The 25,415-nt window shown below is 39.4% G+C and overlaps 1 protein-coding gene across 1 annotated transcript in view; it reads left to right on the top strand.

Annotated features, from left to right (window-relative positions):
• Positions 1–2,172: 2,172 nt before the first annotated feature.
• Positions 2,173–25,415, top strand: part of TAB2 (TGF-beta activated kinase 1 (MAP3K7) binding protein 2) — a 60,533-nt gene continuing 37,290 nt past the window's right edge. Inside the window, exon 1 of the mRNA XM_066546817.1 lies at positions 2,173–2,197. The gene's annotated coding sequence lies outside the window, so the exon portion shown is untranslated. The remainder of the gene's footprint in view (positions 2,198–25,415) is intronic.

The raw sequence follows: 25,415 nt of genomic DNA, 5'->3' as shown, positions 1-25,415 counted from the left end.
GCAGACTTCTCTGTTGCAGCTTATGAAAGCAACTGATTCTTACTGGAATGTATATACATGCACAGACACACACCCCTATATTCCCACATTTTGTGAGGGGAAAAAGGCTGTCTTCCTCTTCCCCTTTTTTCTATTTTTTCCCCCATCACAGCATAACAACTCACTATTAGACCCCTTGGTATTTTCTCTCTCCCTACCTACTCCAAGCAGTCAGTCCTTGCAGTTGCTTCCCTCGGGATTCTGACAGCTTTAACCAAATGTAGTTGAGAGGGGTTTTTTTCAGTAATTAATGCTTTCATTTAGAAAATGCATTTCCAATCATTTCTGCAAATATCCATTGTTTCAATGGCAAGGTTGTCTTTATTTCTTGTAACAGAACACTTAGCCTAAATTGTCATGAGTAATTTAGTTCCTGCTACAGCATGCTAGATTTTTTATTAGTCTCTGTCATTCAGTGTTGCAATTGTTAATTGGCCAGTCTAACAGCTGAGTCTTACAAAGAAAGCGCAGCTCTCTCTTGTCACACCACTGAAATGGATAGTGCAGGGGATAGTTTTAAGGTTTGAGATGATTATGGCCTGCCCATTTTGTAGTACCTTTCACACACTGGCATCTGTGGGAAATCACTGGTGCCTCTGGGAATTAAGGTGGTGGAGAAAATCTTTCTCCCTATTAATTCCAGCCTAGTCCCACTGTGTGGGAAGACCTGAAAGCTTCAGTACGTCCCTTTCCTTGCCAGGTCCCATTCTAGGTTACAGGATTTCAGGCAATTTCTTTCTGCTATAGATAATAAAGATTACTTTAAAATTATTTCTGTGTTTGACTTTTGTGTCTGTATTTTTTTGAGTAAGATGACACTAGATGGATGGACTATTGTTAGACAACATGGACAGCACCTGCTCACTGCAGGGATGAAGGAGGATGATTCAAGAGATGCAGGAGGAAAGCAAACATAGGAAGAATAAGGAGTAGATAGTGTAAGGTATCACAACTCTGAAACTCAACTGATTTACTGGATGTTTTTACAATTTAATGAGAAAGTTGTCTTTTCATTGAAGTTGAAACTTACCAAATCACAGAAATTCAAAGACCTACTTGGACAGCCCATGAAAATTGAGGATGCATAATGTGGTCTGAGCCAGAGTGTTGGTGGAGCTGAGAGCGGAAGAGGGATTCACCAGCATACCGGGCCCTGTTCGCCTGGCGACATTTTTGGGAGATGATTAATCAGAGCTCTACCTCAGAGGGATGATGGAAATCACGTACTCTGAGTAAAGTGGAGTAAGCGCTCCTATTTCTTATAGAAAGCGTCTGACAATTCCCTCGAAATAACCGTTTTGGTTATAAACTGGGGGGGGGGGGGCTTAATTAATATTAATTTTCTTAGGGGGTTTTTTCCCCTTGCAGATGCTGCCCTTCCTTCCCCAGCCCATTCTGACCCTGCTTGCTTTCCAGGCGGGCAGCCCACCTACGCGCCACCGCCTCTTCCCCCTCTCTCTCCTGTGGCGCCGGGCAGACGGAGCGGTGGCGGCAGGGAAGGAAGGAGCCGCTGTGTGTTCCCACGTCCCCCCGGTGTCCCTCTGTCCCGGTGCCGTCTCGCCGCTGTCCCGCTCCCGCTCGCTCTCGCGCCCCGCCCTGAGGGCGGAGCCGGCGGAGGCACCGCCCGCGCACCCCCCCCCCCGCCCCCCACGCCCGCCCCGGCGCCCATTGGCGCGCGGCGCATCCCCGTTAGCGCTCGCGGCGCGGTCTCGCGATGCTGGGGCCGCCGCCGCCATATTGTCGCTCTATTTTGATTCGGAGCGCAGAGAGCGCGGGGGGAGGGGGCCGGGAGCGGCGCGCGGCCCCAGCGGCGGCTCCGGCTGAGCGGGAGCGGCGCCGCCACAGCCACCGTACACAGCCCTCACACAGCCCCAGCCCACCTCGCCCGCCGCCGCGGCAGCACGGACCCCCCTGCCCTCCTTCCTCCTACTCCTCCTTCCTCCGCCTCCTCCCCCCGCGGAGCGGAACGACGGCGGCGGGAGGCTGTGGAGAGGGTCGGGTCGGCGGGGTCCCCCCTGCCGGGCGGAGGCGGCGGCGGCGCTGGTGGCGGTAGTGGCGGCGGTAGTGGCGGCGGCTGCTGCCGTGGTGGTGGGGGAGGCGGCGGCGGAGGAGGAGGCGGAGGAGGAGGCGGAGGAGGAGGAGGAGAAGCGGCAGCAGGGTAAGGCTGACCCCGCCGAGACGGGCCTGGTGGCGGCTCCCCGGGCCGGTTTCCTGGTCCCATCCCTGGGGGGCTGCAGGGAGAGGCGCGGGGGGCCGGCAGGGGCGGGGGGCCCGGGGCTTCCGCGGCCGCTCAGCGCGCCCCGGGCTGTGCCAGGGTAAGGAAGACAGGGAAGGCCTGTGCGAGGGGAGGGAGCAGCCCCAGCACCCCTCTCCTGCCGGCGTGCTGGGGCGGGGTGGGAGAGCGGGGACGGGAAGGCTCCGCGCAGCGGGGCGTTCGGAGAGAGATGGAAACTTATTTTCCTTCGCGAGTCGCTGGAGCTTCCCGACGCGGGGAGAGATCGAGGGGCTGCGGCTGCCCGGGGAGGGGCGGGAGCTGCCAGCGGGCTCGCCTGGCTGCGGGAGGGAGGGGGAGAGAGAGAGGAGAGAGGGAGGGGCTGGCCCGGCGCCTGGCAGGTGACAGGTGTGAGTGCGCCGGGCGAGACTCCGCCATTTGAGGATGAGTACCCGAATGTCTGAGGTGGGAGTTGTGCCCCGTGTCTTTGCGGGGGCTGGCTGGGCTCGATTCCATATATAGTATATTTGGGACGTTGGTTTCCATTATTCGAGTCAATTTAGTTGTCGAGTAGAAATTCTTGAAATGGCTCTGATAAGAGGGGTTTTGCAGAGTGGAGATGCATAGTGCTTCTCGTTTTCTTCCCTTTTTCTGTTTTGTCCTTCTGAGAGACGTGGGAACGCTCTGCGGAGGTGTGTAGTACTCTGTCGCATTCATTGGAAGGCTCGTATGAAAGTCTGAATGCTCAGTCCTGTTAGATGCAGGCAAGGCCTTCAGGGCAGAAACCTGGTGTTCTTTGTGCTGTGCCTGGTGGCTCGGCAGGGCCTGGTTTGTTCCCAGACCTGTGGGTGTTTCTGTATTAATGATGGTAAGCGCATACATAAAAAAAGGAATTCCACAGGGATGCTTCTTAGCAAGGAGTGGGTTTCAGGTGTGGTTTTCTAGTCATAAGTTTAGGATATCTGATACAGACTTGATAAAGCAGTTTCTGAAGTTCACCTGTGGAACGCTGAAAATGGTACTGCATATAATTTTCAATACTCTCACATATGCCTTCTAAACATCAGCATAAGTCAGATAGAGTCTTAGACTGTTCAAATTAGTTCATGTCACGATTTTACCCACCCAAATGGTACAGTTTGTACACCACTATATAAGGAGGGCTAACGATGCTGTAGCAATAGCATTATATTCACTATTGGCCACAGTTTGCTGAAATCAGGAATAATTTTCAGCTTAGCTATTGATTTGCCAGATAATTGGGCATTTGTGTTTCACATACAAATTTCAATTATTTGTTCTTTGCCTATACTGTTGTGAGTGTATACAGTTACAACTGTAATTGTATGCTGGTACCTGCTTTTGGCAAGAGGGAAGTTCCACTGACACCTTACATGTCATCAGCTTCAGTGAGTCCTCCTCTCCATTTTAACTGAAAATTTAAGTCGGTTGTGACTGTGATCCCCATGTTAAACTTGGGTATTCTTAACTGTAGATAGTACCTTGATTTGTGCTGCCACATAATGAAGCCTCAGTTGAGTCTCAATTTCTTGTAAAAACTGAGAAGACCTGGGTGTTTTTTCTCATGTTGCTTCACAGGGGAGAGAGCCTCCAAAGGGAAAGAGGTAAGGAAGGTGGTTGGGGGAGGTACTCAGTCTAGGTCATCCCAGTTTTGTGTTTAAGAGATACTTGATAAAGATCATCCCTGTCATTACATGTGGGGGCAGTGCCATCTTGCTATGCTGTGCTATGCTACCTTTGCTTATGCCAGCTTTTCACATCTTTGTGAAATGCAAACCATTATCTTTCTCAATACAAGAGAAGTCACATGGTTCTACTCTCTTCCTTTATGTCTGCTGATAGAATAATAGAATTCTTGAAAATGGGCACTCTTCCTATGACAGTGTCCTGGTGGACGCTTCTCTTTTCCAGCAGTGACAGAATGGAAGTAGATAGTGGTTTTCTGCACCATGGCATTGCTTTGAAGGCCAAGGTCTTGTGTTGTTTTGTAATGGTTTTTGGTGTTATAGGTAACTTGTTTTTTGAGTCTTGTAGAATTAAACCTGTCATCTGTTCAAGAGATTATTCTCAGAAAAAAAAAAAAGATTTTTTTTTTTGCTAGGTAGCTTAAAGAGCTATTGGTGAACTATTTCTTTGTGAGAGTGTATTTTGAAACATAAAACTATGTTACTGTTCATCCTGTTGCAAGTGCTGCCTTCCTTATCATGATCTCCATGGTTTGAAACACTGGAAGAAATAAGTTGGTCAGACGTGACCTCAAGTTTATGAAATGACTGTAAATTTAGGACTGCGGGATCAGGCTGATCTTTTCTGAACTGCTGCAAGCGGAATGCTGAACCATGTTACTGTTGGTGCTTTTACAGAAAACAGAACAAAAATTCCAGTGATTCAGAACTGGATTTTTTTAAAGCTGCATTCAAAACTCAAATATTTAAATGTTTGACATGAAAGGTAACTTTTTTACCATGAATGTATACAGTGATTCAAGTTGGGTTTTTCTCACTTCATTGGTGTAGTAGGTTATCTCAATTGGGCAAGTGTGTGCTTTCTATTTCAAGGAGGAGAAATGCTGTTGGATGCTCTAAGGCATCTTGAACCCTTCTTTGTAACCTGGTCTGGTTTGGATTTCACATGTTTAAATGCAACTGTGAAAGCAAGGAAGCTGTCAGATTGGATAATATTTTTTTATAAACTTTCCAATGTCATCAGGTGTTTTTCAGTATAATAGTTGTTTCAGTTTCACCCTCTCTTGAGAATGCTTAGCAGAAAATCACTGACATAATATTGATGCTTTCCTTGACAGAAGTTTTTGTAGACATTTATCCTAATTATAATAAAATTAGGGATTTATTTTTATTGAACTGATCAGTAAGTAAAACTCTCAATCAAGAAATTACTGCAAATGCTATACAGACATTTACTGAGTTTTCTGGTTTCTGTTACACTGCCTTTAGGTGGTGTTCCTTAATTGGTAGTAATTGGATTCTAGTGAAACCAAGTGAAATAGCCTGACATAAGTAAAGTTAAAAGATCTGTGGGGTTTGTGTGTAGTATCATGATATTCTTGGAACACGACCATTGCTAAATGAACGGCATCACTTGCTATATTCTTGTTGCCATAGGTACAGTTAAGGAATACTTAAATACATAATATTTTTAGAATGTATTAGGTTTTTTTGTTGGTGCAAGAAGTCAAGCATAATTTGGTAATGTGCTAAAAAAATTGTAAGTTATACCTAGTCAGACAATTTTACCGCACAAATACTTTTTTTTTGTTTGAAATATGCATTCTACTCTTAGAAAAATGTTATGTGGAATCAATTTTTGTAGCAATGTGCAAAATGTGTAGCTCTTTTCTAGTCTAAGCACAGATGAAGATCAGATTTCGCTGTCTTTAGTGATGAGTGGTTTAAAACTCATCCAGATCCTGGTTGTACTATGAACAGAATTTAATTTTTCCATTATTTAAAAATCAGTGTTTCAGCATGGATTTAAACCTTGTGCTCCCTTTAGTGTTTAAAAAAGCATTACCTTGGAATACTCCACAGCAGAAGAAAAATGTAGGTTGTATATGTGAATTTTTTAAAAATGATCACCCAAGCAACTTGGACTGTACACCTTTTAGTCATGATATTGTTAGGTTTGCTAGAATTTGCCAAAAATAGGACAAAGCCACTTTATATGCTCACTGCTCTGATGATTAACTTAAGGTAGATTACCACTTAAATGCAAAGTATCCTATGCTTGTTCCAGAATTAATCAAATCTGCTGCTATGTGGTGCTGGCTGCCTGGTCTTCTGAGGCTGCCAATGGAGAAGGCAGAATTCAACCTGCTTTTGCTCTCATTGAAAGCATGAATTCAAGTTACTTTTTTCTACAAAGCTGCCAGTTTTCACAAAAGTTGTAGAACCCTTTTTATCTGTGGGATTTTGTATTCCTTTAAAATGCACTTGAAAATAATCAGAGGATGCAAGTAGTTATTAAAAGGACAAACAAAACACATAAATGCAGTTTCTTTAAGAAGCATTAGTTAACTGGATGTGCTAGAAAATAAATTTTTGCAGTTTGGGAGTTCAGAATTAGCTGTTCTCTTGTGGATAAAATATTGAGATGCACCTATTTTCTGTAGGGGTTTTTAAGAAATAGTTGCTGGTTTAATATATTTGTATAGTGATTAACTGTCTTTAATTTGCTTTTCTAAAGTCACAAATCTTGAGCAATCATATTTCATTTAATCTTGTGTCTCAGTAAATTTTGAGCACATCAAAATTTCAGCAGAGAAATTAGCCAAGGGGTCAAGGTGTGAAAGATTTTACATTATAATAATGTTGAACAAAAACTCATTAAAGTTGATGGCTTCATTAAGATCCTCTCTTTAGGGGAAAGTTTTGCATGAATTTAGCAGTTACCTGTACTTAGCTGCCAGTTGTCTGTGGAGTAAGAAGCAGGTATGAAGTGCTGTACTCTTTTCTCCAGTCAGTAGTTAGAGGATGTGACAGGTTAAGTATATTGTGGCCAGTGCTTGGGAGAGAGTGGTAAGATAATAGGCGTCTGGGATAGAGGTGGAATGTGACTAATTGGAGCACAAGGGCATGGCTGAGACACAGAGAAATCTGGAAAACGAGACTCTATTACTTCTGCACTTCTTGGGACAGCATCCTGAAGAAAAATCTCATTAAAATAGGTTCTTAAGAAGATGAAGACTGAAAAAAAAAAAAAGATTTGGTGATATTGCTGTTTCCACTCATGACAGAGCCTCTTGGGCTGTGGCACCTCTTGTGTTTGTGTGGATCTGATTCAACAGGAGTGCCCAGACTGGCACAGTGTGTGAAGCAGCACAGGGCAAGAATGTGCATGAGTGAGGGAGGAGTCACGTAAGTGTGTAAGGCATACATGTTTTTCTCAAAATACACCATCAAAAACATTATTGTTACATCGTGTATAGTTAGAGTTTCTTTAGGTAATGTGACTTACATGTTGGTTCCATGCTGGTAGTATACTTCAGTCATGTCTCTGTGGGCTGTTGCATGCAGTGGTACGTGTGATGAACTCCCAGGTCTAACTGATTTATTTGTGAAGGTGAGCCATGGTAGTATCAAATTGTTTTAGTAAACCTGAAATTATTTGCTTTTTAATATAGATTTATTACAGACTAAAGATTTTATGGAGTTTTTTGAGTCTAGAAGTAAGTATTTGCCTGGTACACCTCTATTTTGTCCACAATGCTAGTAAAAGTGTGTAAGAATTCGCTGGCAGATGGGAAATACTCTTTAACAGCAAGGGTTTAATTTTATTTGCTGCAGCCCGTCTTTATTTCTCAAGAATATGCTTTCGTGTTATCGGGTATTTTCATAAGTGACTTGTAGAAAGATCAAGCATAAATATGTTTAGGGAGTAACTCTTAGAGACTGTCAAAGCTAGGGCTTTAGAATGCATTTTTCAAAGGAAATTACACTGTGTGTAAAAATCCCATGCTTATTCATCAGTTTATCAGCATGTTCTCAGAATGCCTTTTTTAACGGGGTAAATGAGACAGGTTTAGTAAAGTAACTAAAAAAATACATTAAGTTTCAAAATTTAACTACACCACAGACATTAGTTACTGATCTGATGCCTCAGGAGCTGTGAGTGACATGTACATTCAGATAAATCGTCTCTCTTCTTGAAGCTGTTGGTGTTCTGGAAATGGATTTCTGTTTTGTACTGAAGGCTAGAAATGCAGAAAAGTCTTTCCATGTGTAAGTCCTATGCCTGATTTCCCCAGGTAGAAAAAAATTAACTATTTTAACTAAAATTTAAAATTTATCTATATATAGGGGGAAAGGCACACAATTAAAGAAATACGTAAGTTGTACAGTGTGGTCTGTAATTGCATCTTTTGTTGCTTCATGTTGTGTTTAAACTCTTAAGAGCTGAAGTTTCCCCTCCCTGCATCTGTGCTGTGCTACACATCTCTTTGCAGTACTCTCCTGTCTTTTTACAGCACTCATAGTTTTTTGGGTTTTCTGTTTAATTTTTCTTTACTCTTTGAAATATCTGTGTCATGCAGAATTTATCTCCTTCAGCCCCTTTACTGAGATTGTATCATATTTGTAGGTGAGCTAGAAAAGAGGAAATCTGGTCATTCATATCCTCTGCATTTACCTTGCCTAGGCATGCTGATCTATACTTTATAGTTGAAACATTAGTGCCTCTTGTTTATACATGACTTTGCCATTCTTTTTGTTCTAATCTTTCTTAAGAGACTCATTCAGCACGTGTCATTTCATTCCCATTTTGTCTCTTCTTCACAGTATCATTGCTAAGTTTGCCCCTGCTTCAATTAGGCTTTCGTGAGAGAATGATAGAAAAAAAAATATCTTGAGTTCTCTACTTCGATTTCTTTCTAGTCACTCAACTGGTTCAAACTGCAACTTCCATTTGTTGAACAAGCATTTGTTTTTCAAAGGGAATAGTATTATTTTGTAGGCAAAAAGTTGTGTATTTAAAACTGTCTTACTGTAATAACTGCCAATACCAGATTATTATATTGTATTGACTAGAGTTTAATGTGTATTAGGCCCTTTTGTGCAAAGCAGTGTAGAAATATTTATCAAATAATTCAGTCCTAGAAGAGTTTGCAGTCCCATGAATAATAAATTTGTTTACCTGGGAACATATATTGGATCAGACAAAGGCATTTAGCAAAGTATTTTTATCTGTCATTTATTAGGCCTGTTAGTTCTCCAGTAATTTTAAATTTTCCAGTCTTTAAATATTAATTAAAACTGTCTTTGATAGCTGTAATTCATTTAGTGATGTTTTGACATTACTTTTAATATTTGCCTGGAAAACTCATAGAGGAGGTATGAGATTGCTTGAGTTAGACCCTCACTAGCTTGTATTCATTGGTAGCTGCTTAGGGAAGAGGTCGGTGTATCAAAGCTGAGAGTTGGTTATCAGAGTGGATCACATCTGTGACACACTCGGGGCTTCACTCTGAATGAGATGAGTTATATACAAGGAAAATTTGACCACAAGCAATTTCTTAAAAATACATATGTAATTTTGTTTTGCATCTGAGTTAAAACTTAGTATGAACATATATGTAAAAAAAGTTGCTAAAGGATCAGTTTTTGTGCCTCTACAAGAAGCGCATGTTGATCTTTCTTTTCCATGCGTAAAGTGCAACACTTTTTTTTGTTCCTCTTCCACAATATGTGGTGAAGGAGAATAAAATAAATTGTAAGCAGCAGGTGAAAGCTGTCGTTTGAATTGTGGAAATTCCTGTTCTTTCCAGTCTCCTGTGTTAAGCAGCAAGGTTCAGAGAAAATACTCATTAATTGTTTCTTCTTTCCCCTGCATGGGGCTGAAAACCCCTGTGGTTTCCAGATCAAAAGAAAAATATAGTTTCTGCCAGTAGTGCTCTCATACACATACTGTGGAGGAAAAATATCAGTTTGACAATGTGGTATCTTGACTGTTCTGATGCTATTGGTTTTGTCAAAGCTGGGATAGGTACCAGCATGGCTGCATGATTTGGAGGATGAAAGTGTCATCCTTCCATGGTACAGCAGTCTGCATGCAGAGATTGCTGGTGTAGTGTGGTCACGTGTGCAGAATGGTGCTGTTTTTCTGGAAGAGCTGCAACGTTGAGTGAGTTGTTTTGGTTTATTGATACAAAAATAGGCCTTAGCTGCCATGAAAGGACTACTTTCGCTATTTTGTCAGTATTCTTCATACATTAATTAATCTTGAAATAATATAAAAAATGGCTTTGAGATAGGAGGTTTAGAGTAAAAAATGGAAGAATACAAAGTGTTTGTGAGCATCAGGGGCCATTGATATTTTGCGGTGACTGAACAGAGAAGACTGCTTTCACTGACACAAGCAGCTGCTCCCTTGTTCTGGTCTCATCTGTCTGTGAGCCGGGGCAGTTTCTGTATGGGTGGTTGGAAAATTAACCAGATTGCTGTTAAACTTAGGTGATCTCCTGGGCTGAGACTAAGTCCTGGGTGCCGAGGAGCTGCTGGAACAGTCTGGTGGCCTCCTGTAACTTCACAGTGAAGGGGTTGTTCAGTGACAGGGCATGGACTTGCCATCCTTTCCTCAGAGCCCACAAATAGGTTTTTTCTGCAAAACTGAGTGAGATATGGTAGAAAAACCAGAAGAATAGATACATAGAAGAAATAAGAGTTAATTAAGCTGGTATTGTGGATGATGAAAGCCCCTCATGAAACTGTAGACCTGAGAGTGGTCCTATGACAGAGAAATAAGACCTGCTCAAGGATTCATCCTTACTCACTGTGGTACTGCAGCTGTTCACAGAGTCACCAACTGAAATGGTGTAAATTAAAAGCTAGCCTTCAAAAAGTAGAACTAACTTCATAAGTTGAACTAATTTCATTAGTTGAACTAACTTCACCACAGAACCCATGTATGTGGATTCTACCACTAAAATCTTCACTACTGACCTACCTGGATGAAAGGTGCTAACAGTAATCCTTTTCCTTTTATCTGGACATAATCAAGGAGTCTTAAATGCTTTCAACAGCTGTATTTTAATTAGCTTTAAGTGATGGTGCCTGCAAGAATCCTAGCAATCTTCTCTTTGTCAATAAGAAAGGGTTTTTCCTAAGGTTTTATGATCTTTAAATGCTGTAGTTCAGTTTTGCAGTGCATTAGGAAATTCAGGTTCCACTGAAACTAGTCAAAGTGTGGCTCATAGGTAATTGTAAGTGCAATGAGTTATGTAAACTATGGAAAGAGAAAGATTGAGAGGAAAGGTGCAGCACTTGTTGAACTCTTGAGGAAAAATGTGGCTAAATTAGGATAGCAAAACAGATGTTTTGAAATTATGTTCATGCTTCACCTGTATACTACAAGGGAGCATTATTTGTAGCCTGGAGTTGGAGCCTTTTATAACCTTTAGTGGTTATAAGACAAAACTAGTGAATCTCTTAAATTATAATCTGCTATTCAAACATATTAATGAATACAAAGCTTCATTTAAAGATGAGTAAATTAAAACTAGTGTGTAGGTGTTCTCTTTCTGTAAGTTGCAGATTCTGAATGGACTTTGGAACTCAGCAGTAGTTGCTAATCTGGCCTGCATGTTCAGATTCTTGCCTGGCAGATACCAGCAACTTCTTCAAGCTAAAGCTTAGGCTGTGGTTTCTCTCATGTTTTCTTGCTTGTGTTTATTATATTGGTTTTGTTTGATTTCTTAGGGATTTTGGTTGCCAGTAGTATTGCTGTGACCAGAGTATCTTCAAGTACCACCTAATGGAGTTAGCAGAGTTGATGAAGCTACAGGCTTCCTTCCTGTTGAAACCAGCCAAAAGAACAGGCCAAACTGAAGCTTATGTTTCTTCAGTGCAGAGCCAGGGGCAGCTCTCTGGAAGGATTTTTCCACTCCCCATCAATGAGTGAGGAAATTCTTGCCAACGCAAATGAGATTGAGACCTGCAACTTGCCTCAACATAATATAGTTTGAGAGGAATAATCTAGAAAAATATCCAGAGTTATACTAGCATGGAATCTTGTTAGTTAAAAGAAATTTGTCTTCATGTTTGAAGTTTTTAAGAGTCTTGGACAAAACAGTATTTCAGCATTGTCTGTGTGGCTTCAAGCTGCTGCCTGTTTGTGATAAGGGCAAGTCATCACCTTACACTGTCATGTCAATGAATGCTGCAGAATGCCTGCAGTGACTATGCAGACTGTCAAAATTCACTGCTTTCAAAAGCCCTTTCTCATTTTCTTTTACTATTGCCACCTTCTCTGGCTGTTGTAGCTTTGTTTTCTGGTATGTATGGATTGACTGGGATTTTAAATTGTTTTAGGAGAAGCCTAGTGGTGCAGCTTTGTTTGCCTTATGAAATTAAAAATTTGTTGTCACTATTTTATCATCCTTTCTGAACCTATTGTTAGAATGTAAGTGGAAGGAATAGTACTTTGCTATTTATTTATGGGGGAAGTGGTGGTGATACCACAAAATTAAAGCATGAAGGTTTTTTTTAATACCTTGGTTCTTGCCAGTTCCTCTGAAAAGTACCCATTTGCATTTTTTAATTATGCCTGCCTTTAAAGAATGCTGCCTGTAACCTATAGCTTAGTATTTTAGCAGGACAAACATTAGAAAATCGGGATGAGTAAAAATTGAATTCTTGTGAAATACAGAGCTAAATAGTTACAAATCCTTTGCTGCTTTATCTGTGTGACACTGTTCATTTTATCTTTCAAAAGTCGGTCTACTTCTATTAACAGGCCTCTTATCTTTATTGCAAATGCAAGAAATGTATTAGTATGTCAAAGCTGTGAAGAGATATCTGGACTAGCAGAGGTACTTTTTCACCATGCTATTGTTCAATATTTATTTTCATAAAATGGGTTCTCTGCTTTCTTTAGATTCCTAAAAATACACAATCTCTGGCTATATTTCTGATTAGAAGAGAAACATTGAGGTATAACAGTTCTTCTTAATTGTATGTACTTTTTATATTTTCCTCTCTTTTTTTTCCTTAATAAAAGGCTATCAGCTGATATCAATATCCAGAAAATATATCCAGGCAATACCCAGAAAACACAATGACAAGTCAAAATCTGAGTAGAAATTGTTTATTTCTACACTTCTCTTCTGCTTGTCTGTCCACAGTTTACAGAGAGTGCTTGGAATAGGGATCACACAAGGACAAAATCTTAGTTGCAAGTCCTCTGGATTTTTTATGTGAATTTTAGTCTTGTGTAAAATTTACTGCTGCTGTTGGATTCTTTTTCTTCCCAAGTGATGTGAAAAAGTGGAAGACCTTAGAAGGCTAAAAGCACTCGCCTGGTGCCATGAGGCATCTTTTCTATTCTTTCTCAGCTTTCCCGTTTCTTTTCCCTTGTCCACCTTTTTCAGAGCAGGTTACTTAGTTAATAATTTTTTCTTTTGCTTAGCTAGTTGTCTTGTTAGTATGTATCTGTTGTCAGGGTTCTTGTAAGGAATTTTAGTTTAAGGTAGGAAAAACGTAGATGATAGGTTACTTTGTAAAAGGAGTAGTAGTTGTCCTTTAAAGGTTGTAATAGCAGGAAACAATAGGTACTGAGAAGCTGTGAATGCTGGAGGCATTTCAGCTCTTCCTGGCTTTCCTCTCCCCTTTCCTTGGTAATCCCCTTCCTCCAGTCTTGTGTGCAGAAAAAAAGATCAGTGGTATTAGTCCATTACATAACAGCAAGTGCAGTGATTACATTTTCCTTTCCTTAACAAAAGGATGGAGAACGACTGGCACTCTTACCTTCCTTGAAGACAGTTCATAGTGAAACATGGGTAACCTACAAAAATAGCAATTTTAAAAATTATATATTATCAGTTTCTTGATGGGAAACCTGTATCTTATTCTAGAAGAAGATAAGTATGGGAAGCTAACTGGGAGCTAGAGGAATAGCTGCTTAGATATCTGTCTGTTACTTTCTCTACTTGTGCATCAGGTAGGGCCTTGGAAGAAAAGTAACAAGAAAACCAAGTTGTATGGGCACCACCATGAGTATTTCTATTTGACTCATGCCTATCAGTGTCTGTTACCTCATCTTAGTGTTGGTGGAGGTTATTGGCTGGATTTTTGTTTATTTTCTACTACAACAAATTTGGCAGAAAATAAGTGGAAACTAGAGGCTTCCTCGCAAATATTGCAGTGGTGCTCTTGGGTTTGTCCTTATATGTGTTGGTTTGGGAACTAATAGAGAAGAAAGAGAAAACAACAACTAGTTTTCCATTACCACACTTCACCCTTTCTTTTCCCCCTTTTTTCTGGCAGCTGTCAAAAGTCCTCCACTATTACCCCAGGGATTTCTGCCAGTGTAGTTTCACAGGTGAAGATAACTGCGGATACAAAGTAAAGCTTTGTTAGCCTAAAACTATGGCAGCCCAGCTGTGAGTCTCTTCCTAATATGGACACCCTTTATATCTAAGGATCTCAATTGACCTTCTAGAGGAGAGGATTGTCAGAAAAGGGGAGTTCTGTGGCCAGTTTTTTTGCTTATCATACTGTGTTAAATAGCTAAGGTCTTTTCCTCACTAACTCTTGGTGGGAGGTTCTCTTTTGGTGTTGTCCTACCAATCTTTCTGAAACTTCTCTGCTGCCTGTAAGTTCAGGTGCTGTGTTTTGACAGAGTTGTTTCCAATTATAGCTGTTATCAATTGAAGGAAGTGGTTTGCTGTTATTTACCCTTTGTATTGCTTCTCTAGAACTTGTATGTTTCCTCCTTCCTCTTACCCTACAGGTCTACATTGTTGCTTGTTTGTAACAGCTGCCAGAAGCGGCTTTGTGTGATTGGGCTAGGTTTTTAACTTCTTCAATATTTATTCTAGGGCTAAGGCAATGTAAAATCAGAAAACTCTGATTTAGTGTTGGAGAGAACCTTGATTTTTCTCCCGTCTCCAAGACTGTCCTTAGGAAATGTTAAGAGTGTGATTTGTAGATCAGTGTAAGTTTGCTCTGCTTCTTTCCCTGTGTTCACCCTGAACACATTCATCTGACTCAAAGCCAAACTAGCAGAAAATTAACATGACATTATTCCTTGTTCTGATTTTGCTCCATGAACTGGCTTGCTGGAGAATCAGATGAGTGCCAGAATTGGGCGCTCACAGGAGGGGAGGGAGAGGGGGAATGCATGCCTGAGAACAGGAGGAACGACAGTGGCAATATTGAATTGTTTTGGAACAGCATTTTAAGGACTGGCTGAAATACCCAGTCTTACTGTCATTAAAATATTATAAGTAAAGGATATGTTGGTAAACAAGTGAAATCCTTGATTTAGATGAAAAAGGAATTTATTTTGTTGACAGTCTGGGTAGGTATTTACGCAAATACTGGATTTACCAGTGGCACCTCTCCCGTCAATTAAAGAAATTGTTTGAGTTTTGTAATGGGTGGAAGAATGGAAAAGAAAATATTGAGCCAGCCCAGAAGTAAAGGAAAGTATTCAACCAGCCCAGAAGTAAAAGCGTGTGTGAGACACAATCCTCTGTGCTCCTTGATCGGGAGAGAGTACTATGAGGGTTGCTAGGAAATTAAATAAAATCTCAAAGTTTATGAAATAAATGGAGATGGTTCTCAAGGTGAGTCACAAATATAAATGAGAAGGAAGTAGAAGTTGTCCTTTAGTTACTTGGTTTATCTTTAGGGAACAGGAGGGAAGTTGGAGCTCATGGTACTTGGCTGCTTGGTCATCTAACTACATATTCCTTGGCCCAGCTGCTTCAGACCTTTCATTCTGCTTGCATCTGTTTCTGTGGGAATTAGGACCACGGGGCTTTCTAAGCAGTACCAAAGTGTCTGATAGTGGGCACACATTTTACTGTTTTGACTCTTTGTTAGTCATAGGTACTGTCATTATATTATGAAAAGTGCAAGTGTTTTCAAAATGATTGGTGTACTTCCAAAGAGTGGGTGGATATTTTTCTTTGCTCATTAGCGTCTTTCCACCTACCCCCTCTATGGTATGGGAGTTAACCATAAGAGATTTCACCATTTTGGAGTGTGCAGGACAAGGTATTGGTGGTCATGCCAGAGGAGAGTGAAAGAATTGCATTTGATAGTTCCTTGAGGCTTGTCCTACTGTCCCAGTTCCACATGTAATTGCAAAAACTTTAAAGCATGCCAAAATGAAAAAAGGAGAGTTTATTTTGGATTAGAAGCCTGGCAAGAAAAATTCAAGGAATTTTCTTTAATAATTGGGTGAAATGATGTACAGCAATGCGCAAAACTGAAGATCTGTTCTATTCAATCAAGCATATCTTTAATTTGTATGTTTGGTTATTACTGTATTTTTGAGCTTGCTGTTCTCAAAAGATGACCCGTTTGAATAAACTCTTGGGTGGAGATGTCCCCAAATCCTTAAAATAACCAAAACTATTTGCCTCTGTTGGAACAAATCTGCTTTATATTTCATTAAAATGAGAGAAGCATATGACTGATTGCATTAGCCAATCATTTTCTATGCAATCAAAATTTTTGATTGCAAAAATTGATTGATTTTCTTTCACTTCTGCCTTTCAGTTTGATAAAAATTTACACTGTGACACAAATACATTTTAGTATACTGACTTTGTTTTCTGGATTGAAGTATAGCTGTGAGTGTTTTGAAATGGTTTTTATCTGTAATCTGAAGCATTTTAGTTGAAGATTCTCTTGAGCAAAAGAAATATGGTCTGTGTGAATCATATTAAGAAAAATAAGAGACTATTTTCTTGGTTTTCTTTGAAAAGCTTGAGAACCTAATTTTCTGCCTGGATATTCTGAACAAACTGGTTTTCAGTTAGGCTTAAATAATTCTTTGAATCTCTTAATTGAATTTCTTCACTTTTTAAATGAGTTAAAGGAATTGGTAGTTTCTTGCCACCAATATTTTAACTTTTTTTTTTTTTTAAGAAGCCTGATTTGCACAGATGTTCATAAGGGAGAAGTTGATTTTTTTTCTTTCATTTTCAGCTGTTAGGGAGAGTGATGTTGAAAGTATCTTTGCTTTGTTAAGGGACCATGATTGTAGCTTTCAGGTATTTGGTTTTTACCTTTAATGTCATACATAAAAAGCAGGCATTTGCTTTTATTTGAGCAAATAGCGAGTGAGCAACATGAGTCTGTGTGCATGGGGAAGTGTTCTCTGATAATCTGGTCTGAATTTTTTACTCCTCTTTTCTTGGTTAGGATCATGTGTGATTGCTTTTTTCCTTGACGGAAAAAGGGACTTTTATTATCCCCATCATGCAAAATGCATTGTACAGCTTCATGTAGGTAGCAGTTTTCTCTTGGCAGCTTGGACTTAAAGAATGAAATTTAAGATGTTGAAAATTATTGAAATTAGAGGGAGGAGAACCTGAGCTTTGAGTCTTACTATGCTGGGGTCTTAAGTTTTTAGGTAGATGAAAGTTTTCTCAGAGCAGGCAGTAAAACTTACCTTTCAAGAGCAGATGAAATTGCTAAGAACTGGATCAGCAAGTCATTGTAGGCAGGCATATGGACTTTTGTGTTGAGAATGTTGTAGTTTTATACAATACTTGGTAGGATTTGTAGCAATATATTTTAAAGGAATTCAACAGAGGGTAGTCAAAGCCTGTTTCTGGTAGGCATTATTGACTCATCTGTCCCTTTCCAAAGATCTGCTGTTGAAACTGGGTATCTGCTATGCAAGATGTTTTTCTCATTAGTGGGTTGTTTCTCAGGACCTTTCTCCTCCTTTCTTGATTTACCTGAGTGTTTTACAAGGGAATCTGCACTTTGTTCTTTCTATACCTGTTTTAGCATTTTCTTCCAGCCTACAGTGCCAGACCTATTTCACACTACATCTTTACCTGGTTTGGTCTTGCTGACTTTGGGAAGATTGCTCTTTAACAGATGAGAGATTAGACAAAAAGGAATATAGGGTAATTAAAGTGTTGGTTTCTTAATATATTTTATTGTTCCCTGGTAGAATGTGCCTGAAGAAATGACAAGAGTAAGTAGGAGAAGAAACCCTCTGCCAACTCCGGTGGTTTTGCAATGAGCTGCATGGTGCTTGCCCAGTACTGAAGTTAGAATTTCAATATTCTTAAACCACAATCTTCTGTCCTTCAAGACTGAAGAACATAGCTGGCATAACTTCTGATTATTTTGAATGAAACAAAGTGAAAGAAAGGAAAATAAATTGTACTGATAAGAATTTCTTTCTTTCTTCTTTGACTTTCTTCTGGAGTCTTCCAGAAAACCAGAGCCCATTTATATGTGGTCGTCTATATTGATGACTGCTTCTTACTTTTAAAACTGAAATTCCAGTAAGCTTCATGCTGCTGATGACTACAATTAATCTAAAATGACGTTTGTTATAAAGTTAAAAATGTACAACTACCCAGCGGAATGTTTGGTGTTCTGAGGAGCTTTCACAGTTGAGTGATGAAGTACCAGTCTAAGCTAATGCATCGCCATGGCACTCTGGAAGTTGTTACCTTTATGAATTACCAGATACCTCTACAACTCAGTTACTTTGTTCATGCTTCATGCCTTACTTCACTTGCAACTTCGGGAGACTTAATTCAGATTTGAAGGAATTTAGTGGACAGATGAATTGGTTTTCTGCTCTTTTACCAGACTGATGGGTATTAGCAGAGTTGCTAACAATGGAGTAGTTTGTTTCAACTCCCTGGAGATTCATTGAAAGCTTGAAATCAAATGTGTGATCTTTACTTTGTATTAATTCTGTACTTCAGACTATATTTTCATTGCAAAGGGATACAAGACCAAGAATTCTAGAAGATGCCTAAAGTCAGCTAAGAGTTTTATTTTCAAAGGCCCAAGTGTCTTTAAATGTGTGTGTGAAAATGGTGGACTGGAGAAATCAACTTTTTTATGGTTTCTGTAAGCAACATTGACATGTTTAGTTTTGTTGATGGTAATAGTAGGTGGCTTTATTTATAACAAGCATCATGCTAGTTGGCTTTGAGAGTGCAGCAATCATTCTGCTTGTTCCTGTCACTGGAAATAATACAGTGCCAGTATAAGAATTCCCTCCTGTTGAGAAAAGAAGTGTATCTTCCCCTACACATGGGCTTGGATTGGCGCTTCTCAGGTACCTCTTCTAACCAGCTCCATTTGCTACAGACAAATTCAGGCTGCCAGATAATCACTTTCTGATCACCTAGCAAATGGACTTTCCCTTTTCAAGTGTCCAGTGAGCAGAAGATCCAGGGAAGTTTTTGTGATGGAGAAAGGAGAGTTAAGCTCTTCCGGCAAGTGGCAGCAGCAACCTGTTGGGCCGGGCTGACTTGGAGGTGTGAGGGCACGGAAAAATGGCTGGTAAATGATAAATAGATGAAGAAACTTCACTGAAGGTAGCTTGCTAGCTTTTAATAGATAATAATAACTGCTAAACTGTTTTCTCAGACCTTTGCACAACAAGATGTGGTGCAGGACACTTGTCAAAAGAGCTCTGGAGTGGTGTTTAGAAAGGAGCCCCTCTGAGTGACAGCAGGCTGCTGTTGTTTGCTCATCTACTCATTGTAGGACCTTCTGAGAAGGAAGATTGGGTTAGGCCCATCTGTGTTACTGTAATGGTACAGTGAGACGTATGTAAGGGGAAATGCGCATTTTTAATAAACTGTGTACTTGTTGTGCAAGGTAAACAGGTAGTACATGTGTTGGGTCATATATTGGATCACATCAAAATTCATTACTCTTTATCAGAGTAATACAAGAGTAATACAAGACCAGGTAAGGTGCTAGAAGAAGTACCTAAATAAAGTATATTTGTGGGCTCCCACAGGCTACAGTTTGACCATGATTTTATCAGAATTTATACTGTAACAGTAATGCAGTGAAACTTGACCCCTGAAGAAGTGTGTTCAGACCAGATGAGAAGCCAGACTGCTGTCTCAAAACTTCAGTGTAGTGTTGCCTTCATGATACGGGCTACTGTAGTTATACCACAGGATGATCAGTCGTTCGGGGTTATTTGGGCAAGGTCTGACAAATGCACTGCTTATTATTCTTTTGTGTTTCTTAATTTCTGAAGAAGTGCATGCTTCTGGCTAGTTTTTTTAAAAATAGATCTGGAAGTGCACAACCTTTAACTCCTGGGAGGGGATAAGCAATAGAGCAAGAGGCAAAGGGCAGAAACTGATGTAGAGGAAGTTCCACCTGAACATGAGGAAGAACTTTACAGTGAGGGTGACTGAGCACTGGAACCAATTGCCCAGAGAGGTTGTGCACTCTCCCTCCGGGTGACATTCAGAAACCGTCTGGATGCCATCCTGTGCCGTGTGCTCTAGGATGATCCTGCCTGAGCAGGGAGGTTGGACCAGATGACCCTGTGGTCCCTTCCAACCTCACTGATTCTGTACTAAGTTATATTCAGGTGAGAGGGGAATTCTGTCTTAAACTTAATTAAGCCTGTGTCAGTGTTTAACACTAGAGTCATTCCTGCTTGAGGTTTGTTTTTGGTTTTGTTTTTTTTTTTAATTAATCCAGAGTCCAGCAGGCTTTCATGTATCTTGTTACTGGTTTGCCATATTGTAGTATCTGTTGGGAGGTAAATAAAGAATCAAAGTACTAAACAAGGCTTGTTGACCTATTTCTAAGAAGTACCCTGCCCAACCATGGCTGGATAGAGTACAGTGTGTACTTGGTGATAAAAATTCTTCCAAATCAGTATTATAAGGCTTATTCTTCAATTACAGTATTTCTTAGCAAAAATTATGAACTGTATCTTGAATTAAATCTGATGGTAAACATTTGAAGTTAACGGGTGAAAAAAATGCATTTATTCTTTATTCTCTAAGTTAATAGTGTTAAAAATGTCTCATGGATGCTTTGAAGCAAGTTCATAGAAAGAAGCTACAAAAGTTGGACATAGATGTTTGATATATTTTAAATTTAAATGTTTGGAATGATACATTTTATTTATTGACTTTTCTGATGTGTGTTCAGAGACTTGCCTAAGTGTGAAGTATGTATGTGTGAATCAGATACAAAACAAAATAATAGAATGTTTCCAGGATTAGTGGTTTTTTCCTTTTAGGAAAAAGTAAAAGCTTGTTTTCTTTCAATATTAACTGCAGTACTCTCAAAAATTGGGCTGTAACCAGCAGGAAGTAGAAGGTTGTGTGCCAGAGATGCTTCTTTTGACTGTGTTTGAGACACACATGTGCCCCCTGTGTGTGTGGAGTATGGCTCCATGCCATGCTAACATGATCTAAAACAGCTTCTGTCAGGAAGCTTTATCCATGTAGTTGTAAACCTGAGTATTTGTATGCCAATAGCTTGTGCCCAGGATAGACAGTGCTTATATCAATAGAGCACAGCCTGCAAGGGTTCATCCCTTTTCATGGCCTTGTAGACATCTTTTTGAATAAACTTGAATCACTAACAGAAGGAAAGTCTTGTCCTATTGCTATGGAAGCTTAAAATCTTAACCAAGGAGCTGGGATGTAGCCCTTACAGAAATAGGATAAGCCAATATTGTGAGGTGAATTGTATTGTTTAATTCTTGTTACTGTATCAGAGCAGAGATTTTCTTCCATACTAAGGAGCTGTAAACAGTTGTTCCAATTATAGTTAACAGTTATTAACAGTAATTGTAGTTAACAGTTTATTTTCCCCTCCTTTTCCATTGCCTAGGATTTGTTAAGAGGACAAATGCAGTTACATTTTGCCCCTTTTTCTGAAGGATGGAGATCCAAGATCAAGTTTTGTGTGTGAACGAGTGAAAGAAACAGTAAATGATAAAATACACTTCTTCCACAGACAGGAAATTGTCATGGTGAGGGAATGGGGGGAGGCAGTTTGAAACTTCTGTTTTAAATGAGTTTCGAAGAGAATTTCTTGTAACCCTTGCATTGAATTTCTTCAAAAGTAGGTGGAAACCTCCTTTTTATTTCTTTTTTAAAACATGCTTATGAGGCAGTAGTAAGTATTCCCTTTTATTCAGTGGTAGTTGGATAATGCACTTAATCAGGGAATGCCAAAACATTTAAAGACCAAGAGTGTAGTTTCATGAGCATTTCTTTCCATGTCAGCACTGGCATGGGCTGTCCTGACCTTAGCTTCTTATTCCTGCCTTGCCCCTCAGTTGTGCTGGTGTAACTAGTTAATGTGCCAGGTGGCTTTGCAGCAAAGCAGATTGTGGAATTTACCATCAGAAAAATATTATTTTTAACCTGGATTGATTCCCTGACCGGCCTCACTGCTCAGCTGCACAAACAGTTGTGCCAGCACAGCTGAGGAATGAGGACTGCTTAAGCTGGTACTGTAGTGGAAAAAGTGTTGTGAAACTATACCTTAATCTGTGTGTTCTAGGTGCAGTTGTACTATGCTGGCAAAATATTCTTCACATAGGTACAGTTTTTATTAGCATGGTTTAACTCTGGAATGGAGAAAATTATAATTGTGGGGTTTGCTCTGATATATTTATGTTGTCAAAATATGTCTATAAAACCTGTCTTGACAGTTCTGTGTAAAATTTGTTATTGTTTATATAAACTGATTTGAACTACTATGGATCATTAGAAAATTGAAGAACTGTAAAATCAAAACATCCTCTGCTTTTTTATGCTGTCTGCTTGGAATATATGTAATGCTGGGATAGTCACTTCCATCTTCAACACCACTGGTGTTCTGCAGTTCATTCAGCCTTTGTTTTTGAAGATGAGAGCGGCAGAAAGTCTTAGAAGAAATGAAATTCACAGTGTTTTAGTAGATGTGATAATCAACTTAAAGATCTGAAGAACAGATTTAAGATTTCAGGAGATAATATGCTTAGAATAATAATTCCTTCTTATGTAGCGGTGGGTCTTTGCTGAATCTTTGTAGCTATGGGTCCCCTTGGGAAAGAAAGCATAAAAATGCTTTAATTCTTTGTCCTGAAACTTTGGCTCTCCTGTTGCATGTCAAATGTCCTCTACCTAGACAATTCAATTTTTTAATTTCATTTCTGATTGGATTTTTAAATAATTTTAAATTCAGCTTCAGTTCTCAGTCTCATGCTATAAATGGGTGGGGGGGAAGGCAAGTATTTTTCCTTACTCGGACTAGTTAGTTAGAATTTTGTGATGCTTTACTTTTAAATTTTGTATTTCTGCATATTGGTATGCATAGTATACAGTGTAGAATAAAAGAGCTGATATTACATTTCTTTGTATACAGTTATCGTTCTGCTAAGGTGGGCTTCCTTTAGTCATGTGTGCCTAACAGTATATTTCTAGGATTAAAAAAAAATGCTGCAGTATTTCATGGTTTTTACTCTCTTAAGTTGGCAAATATCTGAGCTCTTGTGTGGCTGTTAAACAGTTTCATTTATTTCATTAGGTAATGATTCTTTGTAATGCCTTCTACCCAATTCCATTTACAAATATCCTTGTATGTAATCGTGTATTTATCATGTAATGTTAAAGTTGAGCAATTACAAATCAATTGAGAAATCAAAGATAATGTTACAGTAGAAATTTGTGCTTTGTGTATTCCTTTAAGAGTTCACTGTCCCTATGGCAACAACTGCAAAGAGCTTTTTCTAATTATGCAAAGTTTAAGGTTTCATTAAAGTGGGGGGAGGGAAGCAGCTCCTAAACTTCTATGTTTTGTGGCTTGGAAAGGAAGCACAAATCTGTTCTTTGTAGACAGTTGTTTTTTGGTTTTTTTTGCTGACTGTTTACAGCTTTCCTATGCACTGAAGAGAAATTTTAATATAAGGGTAAGCTTACTGATCTGTGCTGGAGTGAAATTGTTCCAGTCACTGATATTTGAGAAAATTATGCAATAGTTGGGAAGCTGTAAAGACAACTCATGCAGAATTTCCTCTGATGTTGGAAAAAGGAGTATGGGCAATGCATTTCACTGTAATTAATAGTGGTTTCCTTTGCTAAATCTATAAGAAATACATTTCTAACATCCAGTGTTGTTCATAATGGAATTTTCTTTATGGAATTTTAAGTTACAGGAAGAGCTTTTTTTTTTGTATCTCTTATAAATTGAGATACAAGGAATACTTTTCTTAGAAGGCAAGTTACATATATTGTAGAGTTTTAAGTAATTAATTGTTAGATGAGTTTTTGCTATGAAACATTATAGTGGGTAGGATGTGTTTTATTCTACTATTACACATACTAATTTTACTATTAACCCATGCATAGGAGCATTTCATAATTCCTCATTCTAAATTCATATGCCTGAAATGGAGTGTTGACAGAAGCTTTTATTTTTCCAGAATATGTTTTGTTTTGTTTCTGAAAGATACAAGGCCTCTCAGGTTGGTGGTGTTGGTGGCATTTAGGGTTCTTTTGACTGAGCTATCAATCCTGTTAGGACTCACTGCTGATAAAAAGGGATTGATTTTACTATAGTTGAAACAATGAAAGAAGTGAAAATATTTCAGAATATATTTTAACATCGTGAAGTTAAATGGCCCTAGATTTACTAATTTATTTATTATAACCTGTGTTGTATTATGACAAATTCAGTGCCTTCTTTGGAAGCCTAAAATCAGTCATGCATTCTAAGCCTATCTAACTCTCCTTGATGTAAAAGAGCACAGTATGGTCAAAATTCTTTCTGTGATGTCTTGAGAATTTGTCCTGGTGTGATTCAGTTGGTTACTGTCGCACCTTAACTGCTGTGTCTGTCCTCTGTGCCTCTCCGTGAAAGAGTTAAGATGTCTTGGTCAGTGCTATTAAAACTACTGCATAATAATAGTGGGGGAAAGGCCACCTCAGTGGTTCAGTCACTGAGGGAACTGCTTTTTTAAGATACAAAAATACAAAAGAGTACCCTGACAGTGTCAAAATGAGGATACAACATTTCCAGTGACAGGTCACTGACATTTTTTACAGCTTGAACATAGCTTTTAGAGTAAAGTAGAAGGACATTCAAGCTTTTGTTCTGAGGACTTCCTGTGTAATGACCAAAAGGGATTTTATGACAGTCTTTAGACTAATCAGTAGACCCTCTGGAAGATCTGTAGGATAAGAGGAAGCCAGAGCATTTAAAATATTTTTAATTGGCTTTTTTATTTCCACATAAGGAATTAACTATACCGCCTCATTTAAAAGAACTAACCATTTATTTGCAACATGGTGGTAACTTCTGTTTTATGGAAAGTGTAGCAGTTTCCATTCCTTGTGGGTGAGAAGCAGCTTTTCAGGGCAGTGAGGGGAAAATGAAGAAGTCCATCTGAAAACATTTGGTTTTGGTTTGGATTTTTATTTTTTCCTTAGTTTCATAATGACTGGTGCCAGTAACAACTCACAGTAGCCCTTTTTGATACTTATATGCTTTTCCATTTGCAAGGCTTACTGTTCTTGTAGCCAATAGGTGGCCATCCTGCATTTTTTCTGAAAGGCAGAACAAGATCTGCCAGCTGTGATGACATGGGAGGATTTGGAGCTTCACAATGTTTTCTGAACTTCAGTATATGATATTGAAAAAGCTTTTCCTCTCTCTATACTGGCATCAAAACTTTCCTGCTGTGCAAATAACATTAGCAGTGGCTTTGATGTTTGGCATTTTAAAATTTCAGTTTCAAATATTTAAATGTGTTCTCTGTGATGTCTAGAGAGGACATGTGTCTGGGCTAAAAAGAAGTAAGTCTTACTCAAATGGAACCAAATTCCACCAAGGTATGTAAGCATCTAGTTAGTGGAGAGGAATCTAAAGGTCTGGAAAAA

This window comes from Molothrus aeneus, chromosome 3, assembly GCF_037042795.1.
Source record: "Molothrus aeneus isolate 106 chromosome 3, BPBGC_Maene_1.0, whole genome shotgun sequence".
Taxonomy (NCBI): domain Eukaryota; kingdom Metazoa; phylum Chordata; class Aves; order Passeriformes; family Icteridae; genus Molothrus; species Molothrus aeneus.
This window is presented reverse-complemented; position numbering and strand designations above follow the sequence as displayed.